The 14,511-nt window shown below is 32.9% G+C and overlaps 1 protein-coding gene across 6 annotated transcripts in view; it reads left to right on the top strand.

The window, feature by feature from the left end:
* The window catches only part of CNTN1 (contactin 1), a 289,760-nt gene that overhangs the window by 95,018 nt on the left and 180,231 nt on the right, over positions 1-14,511 (top strand). The window contains exon 1 of one of the 6 annotated variants that reach the window (XM_019756345.2): positions 11,431-11,879. The exons of 4 other annotated variants lie outside the window; for them this stretch is intronic. The gene's annotated coding sequence lies outside the window, so the exon portion shown is untranslated. Of the gene's footprint in view, positions 1-11,430; positions 11,880-14,511 lie in introns of those variants that run through there. One more of the 6 variants, XM_019756347.2, reaches the window with a different exon arrangement.

Raw genomic sequence — 14,511 nt, 5'->3', positions numbered from 1 at the left:
AATAAATCTCAATTTAGTAAGCCATAATTATTCGATTATATATATATATATATATATATATATATATATATATATGACTTATAATTAAATATATTATTTTATGTTTTTTGTCCAATGGATGTTTGTAGGCACAATGAAATGTATTATTGAGTAGTTAATAACGTACACATAATAAAATATATTACTTTTTAGAATTTTCACTGATGTTACCAACCTGTTTCACCATGCCAGAGTTTGAAAGAGGTCATATTATGTTTAATACTTACATTAAATTACTGCAATTCCCTAATAAGAAGTGTTCTTTTTTCTGTTTAGCATTCAGGAGTTAGTGAAAAATTTAAATAAAAATCAGTAAACATGTTAATAATATGTTTTATCATTTTTGGGCAGATAGTAACAAATGGCATTCCTAGTGGGAGATAGTATTTTCTAAGTCATTAAGACCTGACAAAACAAAAGGACTCTGGACATCTGGTTCAATTTATAAATCAATTAATCAATAAGAATTTACTATAAACTTTATGTAAGTTCTGTGCTAGATGCATATGATCCAGCAGCATAAAGCATGGTGTTAGCTTGCAGGAAGTTGATGCTGTAATAGTAACTAACAACTTTTAACACCTGCTATATTGAGGCGCTATTCCAGATAACTTCTTTTTATGTTTTTTCATTTAATCAATCCTCACAGTGTTTCTACAATATAAGCATGATTATTGTTATCGATATTTTCGTTGACAAGTAAGGATATTGAGATTTGAGGAGCTAACGTAACTTGGCTATGCACAAGTAGAGAGTAAGTGCAAAACCAACACTACACCCCAAGGTATAAGAAATGAACACCTAGCTTCAACCATTAAATACACTGCCTGTCTCTCTTTACAACTCAGTGGGAAGGCAAGGAAGATATATTTGAAAAAGTGAACAACACAAGTTAGGAGAAAAAAATACTCTTTAGTTTTTGTTTGTTTGTTTGTTTCAATAATATTCTCTACTGTTAAGCAATATTTGTGAAATTATTAAATTATAAAAAATAGTAATCCTCTTCAGCAACTAAGCAATCCTCTTCAGTTCTGATGATGGAAAGTAACGGCTTAATCACTAAGAGTACAGAAATAGAGCACATCCTGGAAACCAGAAGTTAGAAAGGTTAAAGGCCATCAAAGAGTTTTCAACATCTTGGCAGTTACCTCCACATCAGATTTGTGCACATCAGCCTTGAACTACCAGAAATTTAGGAACAAGCTAAGAAAATTCTCAAAGGGCTGAAGAAAATCTCTCTGGACAAAGCAAAGTGAAAACAACAAGCTGGAATTATTAGAGTTAATAACAGTTAACTAGTGTTCTGTCTTAGGCTGAACCTAAGTGAGAATCTAAGACAACAGAGAATTCAAGTAGGTCAGGGCACAGGTAGGGTTGTGGAGATAATAAAGTGTCCCCACTTAAGAGTAAATGAGTTTGGACACAAAGTCAGAGCAGATTGTCTAGCTGGGTCATAGGTCAAAATCTACTGAGCTGTACACATTTGACAATGTAAGGAGGCCAAATCCTGGGACACACAGGTAGTGTGGATTTTTAGAAAGAAACTTAATATGCAAGTATCCTTAGCCCAAAGATCTAAAGTTGAAAATGAACTATTTATTCAAAGGCAGGCAGCTCAGTTTTATGTGATCAGCTCTCACAGTGAGTGATAATTCAAACATAAAGAGTCAGATCCTACAAGATCATACAATCACACACTGTACCATTGATTAATTCATCTATGCATTCCGCAAATATTTGATACCCACTATGTGGCAATCACAGTGATCTACACCAGACCTATAATAAATGAAAGGCAATTAAAACAAATGTGGTCTTTGCTGTAGGGAAAATTACATTATAGGGAAAGAGTCAGGCAGTAAATAAATAATTACAAAAGTGTGTTTTTAATTACAGTTTTAATCAGCTATAAAGGAAAGGTGCTGAGTATTGTGAGAATGAATTACGGAAGGAACTACTACCCTGGTTTGCAAAGTGGAAGAGACAGCCTGAAAGATGAGTAAGTTAGCCATGTAAAATTTGGAGAAAAAAAATCATTCCTGACAGAGGGAGAATAATGTTTTAAAATTAGCAAGAAACAGGAAGGTAGCCAGAGTGTCTGGAATGTAGTGAAGGAGGGAGACCGAGAACACGATGAAGCTGGAAGATTGGTGAGGAGCCACGAAGACATTACATGCTGTGTTGAAGATTTTGAATATCATCTTAATTGTAGTGGCAGAACATGGAGCATTTTTATGCCAGTAAATAATATGATGACATCTAAATTTTTATAAGATCACTCTTTGGTGATCTCATGGAGTATTTGGTACAGATTAACCAGCAGCAGAGTGGATATGGGGAGCACACCTATAAGGCTATTTCAATAGTCTAAGCAAGAGATGATAAATTGAACTTGGTTATTGACAATGAAAATAGAAAAAAAGTACATCAATTCAGTATATAATTATGATAGGCTTTAGGTATGAGCGAATGATGTAGGGTGGTATCATTTACCAGACTAGGAATCACTGTAGAAACCAGATTTGGGAAAAACATTGAGAATTCAGTTATCTCAAAGTGAGGTATAACCAAGTGGAGATATAAAGTTGATGTGTCTGGACTTCAGAAAAGATAACTTGCCTAGAGACAAAGTCTGAGTTCATCAGCATGTGCGTGATCTTTCAAATGTAAAAGTTAATATCTCAGTTTCTGAAATGAGCAAAAGAGTGGTAGTGGTGCCATTTCTTAGCAATAAAGTAGAAAAGGGAAAAACAAATTTGGAGAAAGGAAGTTGACTTCGGTGAGCTGCCTGAGTTTAAGATGCTTATGAGATATGTAAGTATAAACATCAAGTATAAGAGTGGACTGATGGGTCTGGAGTCCAGAAAAGAAATTTTGGCTGGAGATTTAAGTTTGAAATAATTATCTTTCAAGTTACATGAGTGAATGAGATAAAATTTATATCACTTAATTATTAATAATGACTATTTAACAACAGTCTTGCAAAATTCCTGAAAATTAAAATAGTCTCTAACAAGCTGGTATGGGATGGCTTCAACAGACCAATGATTCTGAGACTTTGTGGACAAAGGTTGTTAAATTTGCAGCTCCAAGAGTGATTTTCACTAATAGCTCATGTCAATGAATGTTTGTAAAAGACTCAAGTCAATGTCAGTTGGATTGGAAGAAAGACAGGTATTCTTTGCATTCAGACCTGCACGCCCCAAGCCATTTTTTCTTTCCTGACTCCATTCCATAAAACTGTTTTTCTTTGTATCATTCATTCAGATTATTTTTCAAACATAATTATTACTCGGTCATATACTATGTTTCCCCAAAAATAAGACCTAGCCAGACAATCAGCTCTAATGTGTCTTTTGGAGCAAAAATTAATATAAGATCCGGTATTATATTATATTACATTATATTATATTATATTTAATACATAAGACCTGGTCTTATATTACAGTAAAATAAGACTGGGTCTTATGTTAATTTTTGCTCCAAAAGATGCATTAGAGCTGATTGTCCGGCTAGGTCTTATTTTCTGGGAAACACAGTACAAGCCAAGAGTTTTGTGTCTTACAATTTTGTACCAAAAAGAGAGTCTAGACCATGTTATCCTTATAAATTAGAACTTTTAATCTCTACTTTAAATCAATTATCAATTTTAAATTTAAATCCTTATGTAGTTCAGTAAAATATCACTTTGTTCAGTAAGCTCCACACAGCTATTGTGTACAACTAAACTATTCTATTTTCAAGATACTTTTTTCCCCTTCTTCCGCCTCCCCCCATCCCCACTCTGGTTCAAGCCAGTGTTTCTCAGTCTAGTTGTGCAGGACACAGCTCCCTGGCCCGTGCTGGTATTATAAGCCTTGTGCTCATCTCTTCCAGGAAATTACAGTTGCTGGTTCAAAGATAAAACATCTTATGAAGAAGCATAGTTGATTGTTGTATGCAATAGCTCCAGAAAAACAAAAATTTTACAAAAGAACTTACTGGTGAATTAATATCCTGCTATGGAACCTCATTTTTTTGACATAAAAATAAAATGTGTTTCAAAGTATTCATATCAAAAAGAATTTATACAAAATTGCCTTATTAAATTGAAACAAAACAGTTACATTTTATATCTTAAACTTAGGGTTAAATAAAAATGGGAAAAGTGTGAATACAAAACTTTTGTCAAAACTTGCTTTTGAAATGGTTCTGTATCTAGAGAATTCTATGGTTTTAAATGGTTGTGTTAAAAATCAGGTGAAATTAATCTAGGACGTTAGCAGTCAGGACAGTGGCTATGTCTGGGCGACGTAGAGTATGGAAGGGAGAACACAGGGCCTCTAGCTAGCAGTAATGTATTGTTTGTTGATCTGAGTGAGGGTGACAGAGCTGTGTCAGTTTGTACAAATTCAACAAGTTGTACACTTATATGTTCACTAATGTGAAATATAGTGGACTTCCATAAAAGTTTGAAAATGTTTTATACATATGTTCGCTCATCCACATATATGCACACAATATATACTTGTGCACTGTAATCATGATGTGGTTATTTTAAAAATATATATATTTAGAAGTTTTTACTTAAGTAGCTATTTAGTGATAATGAGACTAAAATCTATATGAAGTCCATAAAAGAAGTCCGTATATTTAATGTGTTAAATATTAATCAATGTGTTAGATATTAATCAAATATTACAGTAGCATTTATTTTGTTGTTGGCATTTATTTATTCATTCATGAATTAATACAATAAATCCTTTTTTTCACCCCAATAAACCTTTTTAAAGGAGTTATTTATGGGTTAAGTCATTCTTTGCAAAAGCTCAAAAATTCTAAAAGACCTGAGTGTACACAGACTTGTTTAATAGAAAAAAATGAGACTAATGAGGTAGGTCTAATTATCTTGAGCTAGAAATAAATTTAAACCAAACTACTCTTCAATACTTAAGTTTTGTACTAGAGGAGAGAAGCAGCATATAATTGTTAAAGCTCTTTCCTAATGTGTATCTAGAGAGGAAGATTGGTGTGTACCCAGAGCTGTTTCGGTGAATTTCATGGGGTAAAACTGAACTGGTTGGTAATGTCTCTTGACTTAAAGTTTAATACGCCTTCCTCCAAGAGCATTTAGTCACGTAAAAAGAAAAACTGCCTTTCTTAGAATAACTAAAAGTAAATATGGGATTTAAATCCCTCAGAAATAGGGATTATTATAATTATTTGGGAGTTGTTTTACTTTCATGGACTTAAAAGACTTTAAATTATTTTCTTCAATTATGCCTGTAACTGTGGCAGGATTCTTAGTAGCTTTCTTTTACATGGAGATTAAACTACAATTGGGTCATTTTAATGAAAACTGAGAAATCATTTGGGTATGCTGATATCTGTAAGTTAACTGAAATACTAAGAAAATGTTAGGTATTTTAATGGAACTAGGAACACTTGAGTGTTACACGGACAATGTCCAATTCCTCAAACTTTTGAAACATGTTAGGATACCTATTCCCTATAGTTATTTTCTTCTTTTTCTTTAACTGAATTTGTTTTTTAATGACTGATGAGATCTTTTAAGTGGAATTGGATGTTATTAGAAATATATATATTTTTTCTGGTTTTCATCATGGAAAATGAAATAGAAACTGTAGAAGAAAGAATCCACCTATAAAACCCTGTGAGCGCTCTTTGTTATATATTTTTGTTTGTTTGTTTGTTTGTTTGTTTGTTTGTTTTTTTAAATATTCCTAGCTTTCAAAATATATTATTAATACTTCAAATATTTAGATAGTATAAGAAGCAGAAAAAGATGTGTGCCCACCACCAGCTTAATTAATAAAAGTATATACAAATAAAGTCCCCTATGTACGCCACTCCATTTCTACCTTCCTTCCTGTCCCCAGAAGTAATTACAATCCAGAATTTGGTGTTTATATGCTTCTCAGAACTTATTTTCATTTATCTGTATATATTTCTAGACATACAATATTATCATACTGTTTTCCTGGTTTTAAAATGTGATATAATTGAAATTTGTGATATATGGCTTCTGCATTTTAATTTATTCATTTCTTAGCGAGTTTTAAAAATATTGTTAAAGTATGATATAGTGTAATAAACATGGTATTTTGTCATTTGAAACTTAAATTCTGTCTTATTCTTTATATCTATGTGCCCTTGAGAAGGTTACTTAAACTATTTCTGCCTATTTTCTTTCCTACAGAATGGAATAATATCTTCTTTATAAATTAGTTCAGACATAATACTATATTGTGCCTTTGGAGATGCATAATATATAAACTTTATATGTTTGAAACAATAATGAATTTTTCCACATTCTAATATATTTTTCTCTAATTTTTAAAACTAGTAAATGATTACCAGCTGTACTTTTAATACAAAACTGATAATTTGTTGGTCTTCTTGGGACATAAAAAAGCAAAGAGATGAAGATAAAATATTTCATTATGACTGTGGTTTTGTGAGCTGGGTCAGCATCTTGATGTCCTGAAAGGGGTCTGAAATGCGAGCTCAGAAAATCTGGATTTGACTGTTCATTGGTCTTTTATGACTTGGCCAAATTGCTTAACTTTAAGTGGGACTTTTCGTTGATAGATGGAAACAAGTGCTCCTTACCTCACAAGGGCTTTGTGATGAGCAAATGAAATCAGCTTATTAAAATACTAAGCATTGTTCCAGCCTTATAGTATATGTTTAATACATATTAGCAATTAGCATACTTCCCTTTTGTAATCAATTTATTAACGATGTCAAGATGTTAAGTTGACATGAGGCTTTTATGTATATTTTCTTATATACATCTCAGGGTTTCATCCTCCACATTCTTTTCATTGCACACTTTTAACCTCGAGTTATTTCTTTGACTTCCACAGCTTAAACAATTCCGGTCACTCCCCAACCCATTTAGTGAACTATAGCCTCATTATCCAGGTGTCTACTAGAAATTCTGTAAGTGTCCAATTCTTTAACTCTTCATTTTGCTTCTTAGGTTACCCCTCCTTGACTATGTTTAACATTATAATCTCATTATATCACTATCTTCTCATATCAGAAGTTATTTATGTATTTATTTATTTATGTATTTATTTATTTTATTTATTTATTTATTTATTAGATAGGAGTGAGGGGGGAGGAGGACACTGATTTACCCAGGTCACAACCATAAAAGTCTTTCATGATTCTCCCTAATCTCATAATCCTACTTAGTCCTACCAATTAGGATGTTTAAATAGCTCTAGAATATTTTTCTTATCTCCATACTCCTATGTCTGCCTTGTTTAGGCCCTTATCACTTCTGGTAGACTACAAATGGTATTCTGTTAAAAGTATTCTTTACCTCTGGTAACTGCATATAATCTGTCTTCCCGCCACAAAAATCTAATCATGTTATTCTCTTGGTGAAAGCTTTAAATATCTTTTTTTCTCTGCAGAATAGCTTCAAACTCCTTAACAGTGTTGAAAATGTTCTATATAATCAGGATTTTAACAGAGTTTAAGAAAAAGGAGCCCTGTATAAATCATATTTTATATAATTTTGCCTTATCATTTGACAAAACGTCTGTTGTATCCAAAATTCTCGTGATATAGCTACTTCAGTTTCTTAAGCATATCGTGCGATGTCCTGCCTCCCTACAAATGCACATGTTGTTCTCTTCACTGGAAATGACATTCCCTTCATGCCTTTTCTTCCAAGACTAGGCTTTGTGAGGAAAGCAATTAATGTTTCTAAAGTCCTTTTTCAGAAACTGTTAAGTGACATAAATATATTGCAATATTTGAATTCCTTAATAACTCTATGATATGGATAAAAATCCCCATTTTAAAGATGAGGAAATTGAGGTAGGATTTAAACTCATCTGGTTGACTACGTAGACTGCATTTTTAACTATTGTGCTCTAAGTTATTTATTTAATTCTCACAGAAATCTAAAAAGGTAGATATTTAACTTGATTTCTATATAATAAAACTGATGCTTATGGAGTATGAGTGTCATGTTCAAAGTCCTGTAAATTCATCAAATCCTGAATTTAATCTCAAATTTGTCAAACATTAAAGACTTTGTTAGTTCCACCCAGCTTCTTTAAATATCATCCCCTCCATGAATCATTTCCTAATGCCCTGTGGACATTTGGTAATGCCAATATTTCTTCTGCTGCTATGCCTCATATAGTGGAATAAATATAAGAAGAATTAACACTTACCTAAAAGTTAATTAGCATACAGACACAGTTCTGTGTGCTTTGGTGATTATCTCATTTATATATCTAACGCGTATCATAGTGATTATATTAATCACTCTACGTCTATGTGTTTTTGCCTGTTTTCCTCACTAAAGAATGAACACCTTATAATTAGCCACTGACCTGTAACTATTTATTTTTATAGCATGTGGAATAATTCCTTTTATATAGAAGGTTCATAATGAATATTTTAAAATTACATGAATGTGTTATGATTAGGGGAAGATTATGATATTGATAGAACAGAGTGAAAAAAAGTAGAAAGACTGTCTTAAATCTCAGAGAACAAATGCAGTCTGCTTCCACATCCCTTGGACTCAGGAATGTGGAAACTTTGGTAGGCTGAATTATTTTCCTAACTCTAAATGGCACCATATCTTCTTGTACTGGATATAAATTATGCATTATTCCGAATGACAGTAGTCAAGCAGGGTAGTTATACATCTTATTAAATATCACAAATTTTGCAGACTAAATATGCTTTGATGTATTCACAAATTTTGATTCATTTTATTGACTTTATTGTACATTAGAGTTCACTTCATATTTTATGTATATTGTAAATTCAAAATATTAGGAAACCTTTCTCTGCAAAGAGATCAAATTTATCTAAAATAGCCATGTCTGTTTTCCATCCATTTGAAAAGATCAAGATCTTTTAAGTGTGTTTCTGAGGCATAGCCAGACTTCTGAAAAGTGGAAATTGTTCTTTATTACAGCTGTGGGCTTTGTTTTATCTGTGAGTACAATTGACTGCTTTCCCCCACTTTTTCATTTCAGGTTTTTTGCTGCACCCCACCTCACTCCCCTTCTGATTTCTTTGGCATTTACCATCTCCATAGCTTTTCTCCTGCTATACCCTTTTCTTCTTTGCTGGCTTCTAATATTGTTCCATTCTAGGTTGATGAGGTGTTTGTGTGTTTCTCATATCTCTCCCCACCTTTGAGACAATTGAATCTGAAAATTCACCAAGTAGATGCAAACTTGCTATCTTCATTTTCAACATAGGTCTTGGATGTTTGTATGCTAGAAAAGATACTGACCTTCTTTTCACTCACTGCAGGAGAATTGGACTAAGCCAATGACCTTCCTCTACAGTGGTGATGCACCATTGAATTGTGTCACTTCTATAACTGTTAGATGGGAAACTTCAGTTATACCCACAGTTATTCCCTACTCTAACCCAAGCCATGAACTTGAAGTTTTCACTCAGGTCTTAACAAATGGTCTTATCATAGAAATATGATACTTGTGTGCTTGCATTTTATTATACCTGTGTGTATATAAAGAGAGGCTTTGAAAAGACATGGCTTAAATTTCCAACGCTTACACTTATAATTATTTGAGGTTATGTCAGCAGTTTAGATCTTCTAAAAGATTGTAGTCTGTATCCTCATATCTAATAACTTAAATACCAAAGTTTTCAATTTTCTACTATTTTTAAATGAGATGTTATCTTCACACAAAATTGCTTTTGTAGATGATTAAATTGATAAAACTCTTGGCAGGATATTAATCCCTAGCTATAACTGTAATTTTCTGTAATTTTTAAAATGTTTTGAGGTCTTCCAATCTTTGGTTTAAAGAATAAATAATATTACTGAGATAAATATCATAAAATAAGGTCTACTATGTAGATTACTTGAAGTTTATTAGGTTAGAGGCAATATAGATATACAAATGTACAAATAGAATCTTCCTGGGGCAGAACAAAATATTGTGGAATATGGAATATACTAGTTGTTGGACGGTTAACTTCTCATACTGTTATTTAGAATATTTTAGCATAATCTTTATCAGTTAGATGCTATTATCTTCTCTATGGCCTAACAAGGGTTATGCTCTTACAAATACACTTGGAAGAAAGATGTATCTCCCTGAACATCCCTGGATTCCATCTCTATTGCTATCAGCACCCCTTCTATGCTTGCAGGCTGATACCAATTGTTATTGATTTACTGATTGAAAATCACTGTGATCATGCTTCCATGAAGGGTGAATTGCTCCCCACACTGTAACTGTTAGATGGGAAACTTCAGTTATACCCACAGTTATTCCCTACTCTAGCCCAAGCCATGAACTTGAAGGTTTCACTCAGGTTTTAACAAATGGTCTTATCATAGAAATATGATAATTGTGTGCTTGCATGTTATTATACCTGTGTGTATATAAAGAGAGGCTTTGGAAAGACATGGCATAAGCTTCTAAATGATCTTAATAACATCATAATCTGTCCTCTTTCGGTAGAAAACTAAAGCTGAATTAGTTTTTACATTGAAGATAATTTGGGAAATAGAAAAATATTTCTTGTCTATATACGCATTTGCTATTTTATACGGGTCTCCCACTACCGTATTTTTGCAAATGCTATTATAACATTTAAAAATGCTACCTGCATTTTCCCATGATGAATATTACCATAATGAAATGCACTTTTTTTTTTTTTTAAAGACTGCTTTTCTGAGGCAGTGAAAAAAGACTAATAGAAACCATGGTGTGTTCTTAGAAACTTCGATTCTAAAAGAAAGGCTTCTCAGAACTACTGATACACCTAGAGTAAGATGCTTACAGTCCAAAATAGGTAATGGTGATGAACACATGTACCCATAGTGATTTTTAAGAAAGAAACCTCTTCCATGTTAATTGAAATGAAAAAAAAAATGATTTTTAAATTAAAGTTTTCTAGGGAGTATTATTCAAACAAGCCCAGGTAAACAGCTATGATTTATAGCCATACATCACTTTTTCTGTTGTTTTTTTTCTTCTTAATTTTCTGTTTAGTCTTATTAATTTTCCAGAACTGGTAGGAAAAAATTAACTCTGTAGCTCTCACTTATAATGTAAAATATTCAGCCTAAACCTGCAGAAAGTATGTCTTTTTGGGAAAAAACAAACAAACAAACAAACAAAAAACAGATCCTATAGCATTTCTGCAGAAAAGAATCCAGTTTAAACATTCTGCAGCATGCAAATGTCATCTCGTCTATGTGAGTGTTTTACTGGAGTGGATGTTGCAGGCCGGGAGGCTTCTGCCTGTGATTTTGGTTGTAATTTTATTTGTGGAAATAAACCAATCACGGAGCTCCAATTGTCTTAGCAATGAGGTGATCAATAGCCCATTACTGGATAAAACAGCGACTACAGGAAGTGCATTGAAGATTTTAATGCATGAATTATGCATGCAGTGCTCATTCTTTAGTCTCCGAACAGAATGACAGGGTTTGTGAAGTCGCCTCAGATAGTTTTTTGCATTAAGTGACTGCAGTGAAATGCTTAATATTTTCAGGCATAGAAGCAGCATTGACTCGGTCCTGCCAAATTTGGAAGATGTAAATCCCCCAGCTCGTAGCACAGAATGCTTTATTTGCAAGTACTGCTATGTAGACAGCCAGTTTTACTGTCATCTAACCTGCTCTCCTCAGAAGGTTGGCTGAAGGATGGGAGCGGCTGTGCCTGCCTCTGAGGTCACAGCTTGAAGTCCTTTTAACTTGCTTTCTGCTGCAGCAGAGAGGCGTATTGTGGTATAACTGTGGCGGCATTTATTCAGATGGACAATTTGTAATAAATATTATACCCAGAACGACAGATAAGTCAGCACATGAGGTAAGTCTGAGGTTTTTCTCCAGGTTAGATGATTGTAAACAATAATCTGCTGAGATAGGATAACGGTGATGCAGTGTTAGTAGGGTTGACTCAGACCTCAGCATTTCAATGCAGTGTCAGTGTTCGCAATTGTTATGTTAATGGAAGCTGACTTTATTTTATATTTTTGACAGTATTGTGCCATGAGGTATTTTATTTTGCATGCAAAAGCTTTTCAAGAATGTACCAGAGCTCTGATGTGTGTGTGTCTTGGATAGATAGAATCTAGCAAATTTGGGAGGAGCAGCACTGGGAGTGAGCTGAATCAATACAAAAATTACCTCCTTGTGGAGAAGTTTTAGCAGAGCTGTGGTATATCTTTGGCTCAGATTATTTCCTATTGTCAACATTTTCAAAACATGGTAAAGGATGCTGGTAAATACCAAAAATGCTCAATCCTCCCAGAAGTAGACGAAAGCGCTGAGGTACTCAAGCTCAAATACTGTGTTGCATGCAAATTGAACAGATGGAATTAAAATAATTTAGACTAGCATGTCCTTGAAAGAAGACCTTTTTGTCAGAAACAAAACAGTTTAACTTCTACCTGTAGTTTTTTGTTTTTTTCCCCCATCTAGAATGCCTTGCTCCAAAAAGAATGGATAGTTGGCATATTTTGAAATTTACCAAAAAAGAAAGTTTTATTTCTTTTGTAGTGGTTTAAAAAATTAGACTTATACAATTATACAACCTACTATATAAAAGCCAAATAAAATTTACAAAAACTGCAAAACTGGAAAATATAGTTTTTTACTATCGCCAGTTCTTGTGAATTAAACCTGCTTGCTTAACTATCATGGCAAATGATTAATAAATATGCAAATAGTGTGTAGTATGATATGAATTCCTTAACATCACTTTATGGTGAGAAAATAGCATAAACAAATGTTAAGGAACTCTAGATATAGTTAAATTCTTTAAGAATGTTTTTCAACAGTGTATTTACACTATTAGTGTGTGTGTGTGTATATATATATATATATATAAAAGCACATAGTAATATATATATCCATAGGTATATGTATATATATACATTATAATTTATCATTTATAAAACATATGTAGTATCATGTGTATGTATATCTACTTCCTCAGGTATGTTAATGATATTATTTTTAAAAATATGTTTGCTAAATAATCTATCAAGACCCAGTAACAGATAAGGCCAAGTACGCTTTGTAAAACAGGCATCATTTATTTTTTAAAAAAGAAAGAAAAATAGAGGAATAAAAATAAGAAGACAGGAAAGCTATGTTTCAAGCATTTTACAGTGCATTTCAATTCTGCTATGCTGTTACTCTGTTACTTGGGTTTCCTGTCAACTGCCTGGTGGTGTAGTGGCACAAAACTCACAGCATTGTACAATGTGTTTAAAATCTTCCAAGCGGATCTTATTTAGGTAAAGGCAGAAACTCACACGTGGAGTGTTTCCTTAGGGAGGGGAGTAAAGGCAGGAGGAGTAAATGCCTATCCGTCTTGGAGGTCTCCTGATGCTGAGTCATATTGTTCAGTTCAGCTCAAACGCCTCGTGGCCGAGGTGGCCCATGAAGAGCTAGTAAAATGAAATCTAAAGGAAAACAAGAAAGAATGGAAGGGGCAGAAACTTAAAGATATTTATTACCTAATGACACATACTGAATTCTGAGTGATGAGTATAATGACAGTGCTACTTGTTGGACCTGGCAGAGGTGACAGTAGGAGGAGAAAAGCCCCTATGCTGGGTGACAAGCTCATAGCTGTGAAATTGATGAGTTAACATAGGAAGATTGTGTAAACAAAGGGGTCCATGTAACACTGCACATGTACTTATCTAAATCTCTCTGTCATTGTCTAGTCTCAATGGAAGCCATTAATCTCATTGAAAATACTTTATGGTCAGATAAAGAATACTTCCTGGAATATGTGAAGGAAATCTGAAATGAAATGTGCTCCATTCCCAACTCCCAAAGCAGTTATAATTAATCTTTATAGGTATCAGTTCAGAGAAACTACCAAGAAATTAATGAGACTATTTGAATATCAACCACAATATATGAGGTGAAACATGAAAATGAGTTTAGATTGTGAGTATGGCAAAGTATAATCATATTAGATGCAGTTATAAAGGAGACTACAGATGTAAAAAAAGATATAATAAAAGGAAAGAGGAGATATGGAACAAGAAGTAGTGAATCATCAAATATAAGCACATTTGAAGGAAAAATATACTTAAATCTTAGTTGATGTGTGTTACTAATACCTCTTAAAATCAATTTATAAGAATCCTGAAATATTCAGTAATATAAGGTTTTTTAATTTACTTAAAATGAATTTTAAGCATTATATAGAGTGAGAAATAAGTTGAGAAGAATATTTTAAAATGGTAAACTATCAATTTTCTTATGTGGAATAAATACTTATACTAATAAGGGATGTTTGCACACATATCATAATAAACCTACATAGGAAACTATAGCTATATATATCTCTGTATGATCTATATTCAACATTAACTATAAGCTAGAATTGTGCGTAAGTTATGAATCACTTATATAAGATTAAGAGAGTGACAGAATTTTAAAAGAGATAGTATGCCCATTTCCAAACTTGAAACAAA

This window comes from Rhinolophus sinicus, linkage group LG02, assembly GCF_036562045.2.
Source record: "Rhinolophus sinicus isolate RSC01 linkage group LG02, ASM3656204v1, whole genome shotgun sequence".
In the NCBI taxonomy this organism is placed as follows: Eukaryota; Metazoa; Chordata; class Mammalia; order Chiroptera; family Rhinolophidae; genus Rhinolophus; species Rhinolophus sinicus.
Note: the sequence above shows the minus strand (reverse complement) of the source record. Positions and strands in the feature narration are given on the sequence as shown.